Genomic DNA, 8,829 nt, shown 5'->3' with positions numbered 1-8,829 from the left:
TGGACATCCTCCATAGGGGCAGCCCTCCTACCCCTACCTCTCTGAGCTCCTGCTCTCGGAGGTGAATCCATGAGGGTGTGGAGACCCATCCTCAGGAGGTTACTCCGATTAAACCTATCAGCCGGAGTCTTCCCCTCCTCGCCCCTCAAGTCCACCCCGAAGAACTCGAAGATCCTAGTGAGGATCCTACCATAGGGGAATCCTCCATCCTCAGGGTGGGAAGTGTGGTGCTCCATCGTCCTGAGAATGATGTAGGGGAGGCACAAGTGCTCGACACCTCCCTCTGCAGCCGTGTAAATGCAGAACGCAATGAAAGCAGCCATGAAACCCACCTGGTTCCGATGACCTCCTCTGGGGAGCAGGTTGAACTGGACCAACTGGGCAAATAGACGAACCTCGGGGTAGAAGGACGTCTCGGACTCCGGACGGGTACTGCTACCGCAGATGGTCTCGTAGATGAAGTCTGGCGTCGCCAGGCTCATGAACGGTCCCAGAGGCTTACTCCTGGGAGGACTGTAGTAACGGTGTCCAGCCGCCGATATACCCAGGATGCTGGCCAAGGTACCCACCGTCAACTGGATGTCTACCCCCTTCACCAAGCTGCTAATGGTGAACTCCCCGTACGGATACAACACCTCCAAGTTGCAGTAGAACCGACGGACTAGCTGCTCGTAGCATGGTCGATCTACGTGAAGAATAGAGTCCTAGCCCAAGGCTGAGAACCTCTCCTGAAGCCAAGCCTTGTGGAAGTCATCGACTACCATGGTCTTCTCCATCATCACTGACCTCTTCAGGAAAGTAGGCCAGTTGGCTGCTGCCTCTGCACTAAGGAAGTGCTCCTCATCATAGTCGGTAGGGTCAAACTGAGCAGGTCCGGGTATCCCTGTGCGAGGAGCTAAAGAGCTGGTCTCCGCACTCTTCAGCTTAGTTGCGGTGGTCTTACGTCGTACGCCAGAGGAAGATGGTCCCTTGTCGGTGCGAGATGACATCCTGGCAAGAAGAAAAGAAAATAGGGTGAGTACAGAAAGGAAAATGACAACAGCATTAAAAAGGAGAAATCCAAAACCCAAATACTCGCAAAATGGAAACGGCGACAAGCTAGGAATGATAGGGAACCTATGGACATGATGCACGGTAGGTGACAACGCAGAGAAACATGCCAAAACAGTAAAATGACAGCAAAAGCAAAGAGCATAAATAACACGAGGGGATTCAATTCCAATGCGCAAATTCGAACATAATGGAGAACAACCGGAAACCATGGGACTAAGATGAAATGCCATAGTAGCGAGATCATGAAAGTGCAAGAACATACCCAAATAGACTATGGAGTTCCATGAATACAAGTATGGGACGAAAATCAAGGAAACCAATACAAAAAGAGGGATTTTCATGAAAATACATGGGGATTCCAAGCCTAATGGATGATTCATGAAATCTAAAGCATATCAAGCACAAGACAAGTGAAATGCATCACAAAGGAATCATCAATTGGAGAAAAGGATCAAAAATTTAAGAAACCCCCAAAATTGGGAACCTAGGGCACGAATTGGGGTTTTCTCCAAATGAAGAGATAAAATTCCTATAAACTACAAACGACCATAGTAGAAGCATCACAATCACATGGAAATGCTATTCTATGGAGAAAAATATGGAAAGACAACCTAAAGTGAAGCCTACACATGCATTTTACCCCAAAAGGGAAATTCTGAGAAAAGAGAAGAAGAAACTTACTTGAGGAAAAGGGAGAGTTGAATCTTCTCTAAAGCGCCGAGTTGATGAGTAAACTCACGAGTAGAAGCGCCGAGGAGACCTCCAAGATCGCCCAAGGAAGAGAGGAAGAAAGAGAAAGGAGTTGGGGAAAGGGACAAGACAGAACAGGGTCTGTAGGGCCCTGTTCGTGTTTTTACACGGGCAGGACCAGCGGGTATGACCGGCGGGCCCCTACCCGCCGGTGCCACCCGCCGGTTTGAGGCACTAGGACTGGCGGGCTCAACCGACGGGCCCCTACCCGCCGGTGCAGCCCACCGATTGTGAAAATTTGGAAATTTTGAAATTTTTTTCCCTTCTCTCCTCCTAGCATGATTACATTGATACTCATTATTGATTATTATTCCTATGATTAATGTACTATGGTCAAGTGGGACCATTGACATATCTGTTGGGGCCTTTGCCCTGTATCTTGGAATTAAGCTGCGGTTATTTACAGGCTATCATACACTACAACACCTTATGTGATGGCATGTGATTGTGTGTCGCAATCAATTCTACGGTGTTTAACCAATATGGTGTGTGATATGTTCCAGGTACAGGGATACGATGGTACGTACTAGATCCGGTAGTAATGCCCAAGGTACCTCGCGGGGTCCTCATCCGGTCGGTCGACCACAAAATCCCAGGAGGTCCCGCTCTGTGGGGCAAACCTCACCTCCACTACCTCCAGAGACCCTTTGTCAGGGTGGGGCACATGGGGACCCACCTATGACTACACTCCCGGACCGTCCACCGGTTATCACACCGGGAGATGTTGCTACTATAATTCAGCAGTCATAGTAGGCTTTTCAGCAACAAATGCTTCAGCAACAGCAAGCATTTATGACTGCTATTCAGCAACAGTTGGATTTTTCTCAACCGGGTCAACCTCCCCGGGTACTCACTCCACAGGACCCGCCTGTAGGGTCGGGAATGGGACCACAAGTGGGAGGTACACCTCTAATCCCACCATTCGGTGTTCCTCAGTATGGGATGCCTCCTCCATACTCCTACTATCCTGCTTATGCTCCTAACTTCCCGGCGACGAGTAATACGTCAAGGGTAGTGGAGTCATTCAAGAGGAACTTACCACCTGTATTCTCTAAGGTGGGGAGTGATCCTCTGGAACCGGATCAATGGATCCAAGAATTAGAGAAGATATTTGAGGTGCTTGAGTGCACGGATGCACAGAAACTCATTTGTGCTGGTTTACAACTCAAGAAAGAGGCAAATTCTTGGTGGCAAGCCTCCAAGCCTATATTGTTGGTTGCTCATCCAGAACCCACTTGGGAGCAGTTTAAGGAGTTGTTCTTGGACAACCATTATCCGCGCAGTTTCAGAGACCGAAAGGAGACTGAGTTCATGGCCTTAGCTCAAGGAGGTAAGACTGTCCTTGAGTACCAACAACAATTCGAGAGTTTGTTCCATTTTGCCCCAAGGCACATGAGGACAGCTGAAGAGAAGGCAGCAAGGTTCCTAAAAGGCCTAAAGGCATCTATTGGGTCTGTAGTTGAGGTACTGGATTTGACCGAATATGGCCAGATTGTGCAGAAGGCCAAGACCATGGAAGATAAGCAAAAGGGTGAACAGTCCCTCACCCTTGGACTATGGAAGAGAACAAATCCATTCCCAGATATGGGAAATTCCCCCAAGGCATACCGCGGATCATACAGTTCTGGGCCTATGTATAAGCAGCCCTATAGGCCATCTGGCTACCCTCCTAGACCAGTTGGTGGTTCAGGTTCCACCTCTATTCGCCCGAGCACAAGTGTGGCACCTACAGCTCCAAGGCCACCTCGACCTCCATCTGCAACGGGTCAAGTGCAGAGGGGCCCCGCTCCAGTTCCGACATCTCAGATTCGTTGCTTCAACTGCCATTCATATGGACATTATGCGAAAGATTGTCGGGCCAGACCAACCTTGCCCTCCAGTCAGCCCTCTGCGTACCGACCTCCCTTACCTTGAGGGAATCAACCGCAGGGAAGGATGTATGCTCTATCAGCCGAGGAAGCTGAGGCCAGTACAGAAGTAGTAGCAGGTACATTTTAAATTAAGAAATTCATTATGATTAATGTTGATGACCTGCTGAAATTATATGCATTGTTATACTAGGTATCCTACCCATATCAGGCATACCAGCCTATGTTTTATTCGATTCAGGAGCTACTCATTCATTCGCATCTAAGAGATTTGTAGAGAAACTTGGGATGTCACCCAGGATCCTAGACCATGGAATGATTGTTAGTATGCCTACTGGTAAAGTTGCACAGTTGAAGGAAGTGTATGGGCCGTGCCCAGTGGAAATTAGTGGGAAGAATCTTGATGCGCAACTCATTAAGTTTAATATGCAGAATTTTGATGTTATATTGGGTATGGATTGGTTGTCGGCTCATCGAGCTAATGTGATCTGTGCTGAAAAGCTGATAAGGGTGACAGATGACGAAGGGAAAGAATTGGTATACCGAGCAGATCCCACGAAAAGAGTGAAGAAGATCCTTGTCTCTGCTCTTCAAGCGGTAAAATTGCTAGAAAGTGGATGTCATGGTTACTTGGCATCGGTACTTGATGTTGATGCAAGGATTACACCTCTAGAAGAGGTAAAGGGGGTTAAAGAGTTTCCCGATGTTTTCCCAGATGATCTGATGCATTTACCACCTGATAGAGAGTTGGAGTTTGCCATAGACTTGACTCCTGGAGCAGCTCCGGTATCTAAGGCTCCATACAGGATGGCACCAGCTGAATTGAAGGAGTTGCAGATGCAGTTGCAGGAATTATTAGAAAAGGGGTTTATTCGCCCAAGTGTTTCACCTTGGGGTGCCCCGGTGTTGTTTGTCAAGAAGAAAGATGGCAGTTTGCGTATGTGCATCGATTACCGGGAGTTGAATAAGTTAACCATTAAGAACCGGTACCCATTGCCACGCATTGATGATTTATTTGATCAGTTGCAAGGAGCCAGAGTATTTTCAAAGATAGACCTTCGGTCCGGTTATTATCAGCTCAAGATAAAGAGCTGTGATATACCCAAAACAACATTTAGGACTCGATACGGGCACTATGAGTTCCTAGTGTTATCTTTCGGGTTAACCAATGCACCGGCAGCATTCATGGATCTAATGAATCGAGTATTTCAGGATGTGCTTGATAAATGGGTAATTGTTTTTATTGACGACATCTTGATCTACTCCAAGACCGAAGAGGAGCACACTCAACACTTGAAAATGGTGTTACAGAGGTTGAGAGAGCAACAGTTGTTTGCCAAGTACAGCAAGTGCGAATTCTAGCTTGAACAAGTTGGATTCCTGGGGCACGTAGTGTCTAAAGCCAGAATCGAAGTAGATCCTGCAAAGGTGAAAGCAGTAGTGGAATGGGAAAGCCCCAAGAATGTTACCGAAATTAGAAGCTTCTTGGGTTTGGCTGGATATTACCGACGCTTCATTGAGAATTTTGCTCGGATCTCGGCGCCAATGACCAAGTTGACAAAAAAAGGGTGTGAAATTCGACTGGGCAGAGGAATGTGAGAAGAGCTTCCAAGAATTGAAAGAAAATTTGGTGACTGCCCCTGTGCTGACTATTCCTAAAGGCACAGGTGGAATGACAGTCTATACCGATGCTTCCAAAGTCGGTTTGGGTTGTGTTCTCATGCAACACGGTAAGGTAATAGCGTATGCATCCCGACAATTAAAGGAGTATGAGAAGAATTACCCCACTCATGACTTGGAACTAGCTGCAGTCATTTTTGCCCTTAAGATCTGGCGACATTATTTGTATAGGGAGAAGTGCGAGATATACAGTGATCACAAAAGCCTGAAGTACTTCTTCACCCAGAAGGATTTGAACATGAGACAGAGGAGATGGCTGGAACTCATGAAGGATTATGACTGTGACATTCAGTATCATCCCGGCAAGGCTAATGTAGTGGCAGATGCATTGAGTCGGAAGACACAGACTGTGTCGCTCTCATACTTAGCAGTCAGTCCACCACTCGTGCAAGAGGCGATGCTAATGGATGAAACCCTCTTATATGAAGGGGCAACCTTAGAGCTTGAACCTCAACCAGAAAACCTTAAATTGTTGACTGTATCCTTGACGGCTCTACAGGTGCATCCGACAATTAGGCAAGAGGTGATAATGAAGCAACCTTTGGATCCTGAATTGCAGCGGATCAGAGTTAAGGTTCAAGATCAAACCATGAACAACCCAAATTTTGCTTTAGCCAGTGATGGGGCATTGATGTTTCGAGACAGATTGTGTGTACCCGATGATTTGGATATACAAGACAAGATAGTGCGAGAAGCACATAGCTCCGAGTACTCACTTCACCCAGGAAGTACCAAGATGTACAAAGACCTCAAATAAAGTTATTGGTGGCCAAATATGAAAGTCACCATAGCTTTGTATGTGGCGACTTGTCTTACCTGCCAGAAAGTAAAAGCTGAGAGGCATCGACTTTATGGTACTCTTCAGCCACTCCCAGTACCAGAATGGAAGTGGGAAAGGATTACAATGGACTTCGTCACTGGACTACCAAATACACCTAAGGGAATGGACGCGATATGGGTGATCGTTGATCGGCTCACCAAGACTGCTCATTTCATTCCTATCAAGACCAAGTTCTCCATGGCCAAACTAGCACAACTTTACATGGACAATATAGTGCGCTTACATGGAGTGTCAATGAGCATTGTTTCAGATAGGGACCCAAGGTTCACTTCCAGATTTTGGACAAGCTTACAGCGTGCCTTGGGATCACAGCTGAATTTGAGTACAGCTTTTCACCCACAGACGGATGGTCAATCGGAGCGAACCATACAAATATTAGAAGACATGCTCAGGGCATGTACAATGGAGATGAGTGGCAGTTGGGAAGAATATATACCTCTTATGGAGTTTGCATATAACAACAGTTACCAAGCTACAATCGGGATGGCTCCGTATGAGGCGTTATATGGCAGGAAGTGCAGAACTCCTTTGTATTGGGATGAGGTAGGTGAACGTCGAATGCTAGGACCTGAGATGATACAAATGACTTGTGACAAAGTCGACGTTATTAGAGAACGGATTAAAACAGCTCAGTCCCGTCAAAAGAGCTATGCGGACATCCGCAGAAAAGATATTGAATTTCAGCCAGGAGAAAAGGTATTTCTCAAGATCTCTCCTACTAAAGGTTTGCAAAGGTTTCACAGAAAGGGGAAGTTGAGCCCAAGATACATTGGACCATTTGAGATCTTATCCCGGGTTGGCTCAGTAGCCTACATGCTTGCTCTGCCACCTTCACTTGGGGATGTTCACAATGTATTCCATATATCCATGCTGAAGAGATACGTGCATGATCCATCTCATGTACTACCCGTGGAACCAGAGTACCTAGAAGCTGATATGACCTATACAGAACAGCCAGCTGAAATTTTGGACCGGAAGGTGAAAACCCTTCGCAACCGCTCCATCTCCTATGTAAAGGTGCGATGGGCTGATCACTCACTTGAAGAAGCATCTTGGGAGGTAGAGGATGAAATGCGAGCCAATTACCCTCATCTTTTTGATCAACCAGGTACGCAATTTCGAGGAAGAAATTTTTCAGAAAGGGGGGTAATGTAATACCCTGCTTCTTAAACCCGGTCTGATTTCACGGTTGAACCGGTTTAACCATGCAGGAACTGAACCAGAGGGAGTTAGAGCGGGTTCCTTATGGGCTATGATGGCACGGGTGACCTTAAACACCGGCTGGCCCGACAAGTCCGAGCCAATACCAGAAGAGACAGGAGTGCCCAAGCCGTGTACATGCACCTACCATAAGGCCATGTACGGATAAAGCAGGTATTATAGCCGTATTTTAAGGTATATACGTATACTACATCGTATGCCAGGGGTGGGGTTCGCGCCGAGGCCCGGACCCTGTCAAAATCCCAAGTTTTGGCCCTCAGGTGGGCGGACAGGTGGGTGCACCCACCCACCTGAGTGACCCATCCATGTGCACTGTTCACTTATTTAGGAATTATATATATAGCTTTATGATTTTCTTTTCTTTCCATTTATGACACCCGTACGTTGGTGAGGATAGTAAAGAGGAGAGAGAAAAGAAAGGGAAGAAGAAGGGAAGAGGAAGAAGAGGAAGAAGAGAGGGATTTCAGTGGCGCCGAAGCTTGATCTTCTCATTCCGGCACCGGGAGAGTGATCTTCAACTCTAGATCTACAGTTAGAGGTAAGCAAAGTTGGATTCTTTGAACATTCACCATACCCAAGCTTAAACCCTTGATTCGAGTAGGGTTTCTTGAGATCTTGTAAATCCCCTTTAAAATGATGAATCTAAGGTTTAATGGATGATTTATGTGTTGATCTTGAAGGATTTGAAGAGGTATTGACAAGGTGGAAGAAGCATTGTGGGTTTGAAGTGATTTGGAGGGTTTGAGGTCGTTCTTGAGCAAAGAAGGTAAGATGGGTTCCCATCCCTTGAATCTAACCTAGATCTAGGTTAGAACCATCCTATAAGACCTTGAAGGTGTGAAGAATGGGTTGGGAAAAGCCCCATTTGAATCCCCAAAGAATGGAGAAAGTTGGGAAGAAACAGTGTCTTTTCCGCCAAGACCGGTGGGTGGCACCGGTGGGCCCCTACCCGCCTGTGGGCACCCACCTGAGATGGCAGGGGCCTTCTGGCCCAACCAGCGGGCCCAAACGGCGGGCCCCTACCCACCGGTCCAAACCGGTGGGTAAGACCGGTGGGCCAGACAACCCACCTGTCTGACCCACCCGTGTGGCCCCGAGGGTGATCCTTATGTCCGATTGGACCCAAATCGGACGTGTGACCTTCTTTTAACATTCTAAACATGATTCTATCATTGGATCGTGTTAATTTTGATTATAAAATGGTGAAGTACTAACCCCGCTCAATTATGTTAGGTTCACCAAATCCTACCCGATTCGCACCAGATCTCACCCGTACCGAACGAGAATCCTTGTATACTACAAGTAAGTGGGGAGAGGACGTTTGGCCTTATTTCAAGGCATTGTTTGGCATTCATTTAAATATATCTAGTCTAGTCATGCCATCATGAATATGCTATGTAGTCTAGTCATCCCACA

The sequence above is a fragment of the Macadamia integrifolia genome, chromosome 13, assembly GCF_013358625.1.
Source record: "Macadamia integrifolia cultivar HAES 741 chromosome 13, SCU_Mint_v3, whole genome shotgun sequence".
Classification (NCBI taxonomy): domain Eukaryota; kingdom Viridiplantae; phylum Streptophyta; class Magnoliopsida; order Proteales; family Proteaceae; genus Macadamia; species Macadamia integrifolia.
Note: the sequence above shows the minus strand (reverse complement) of the source record.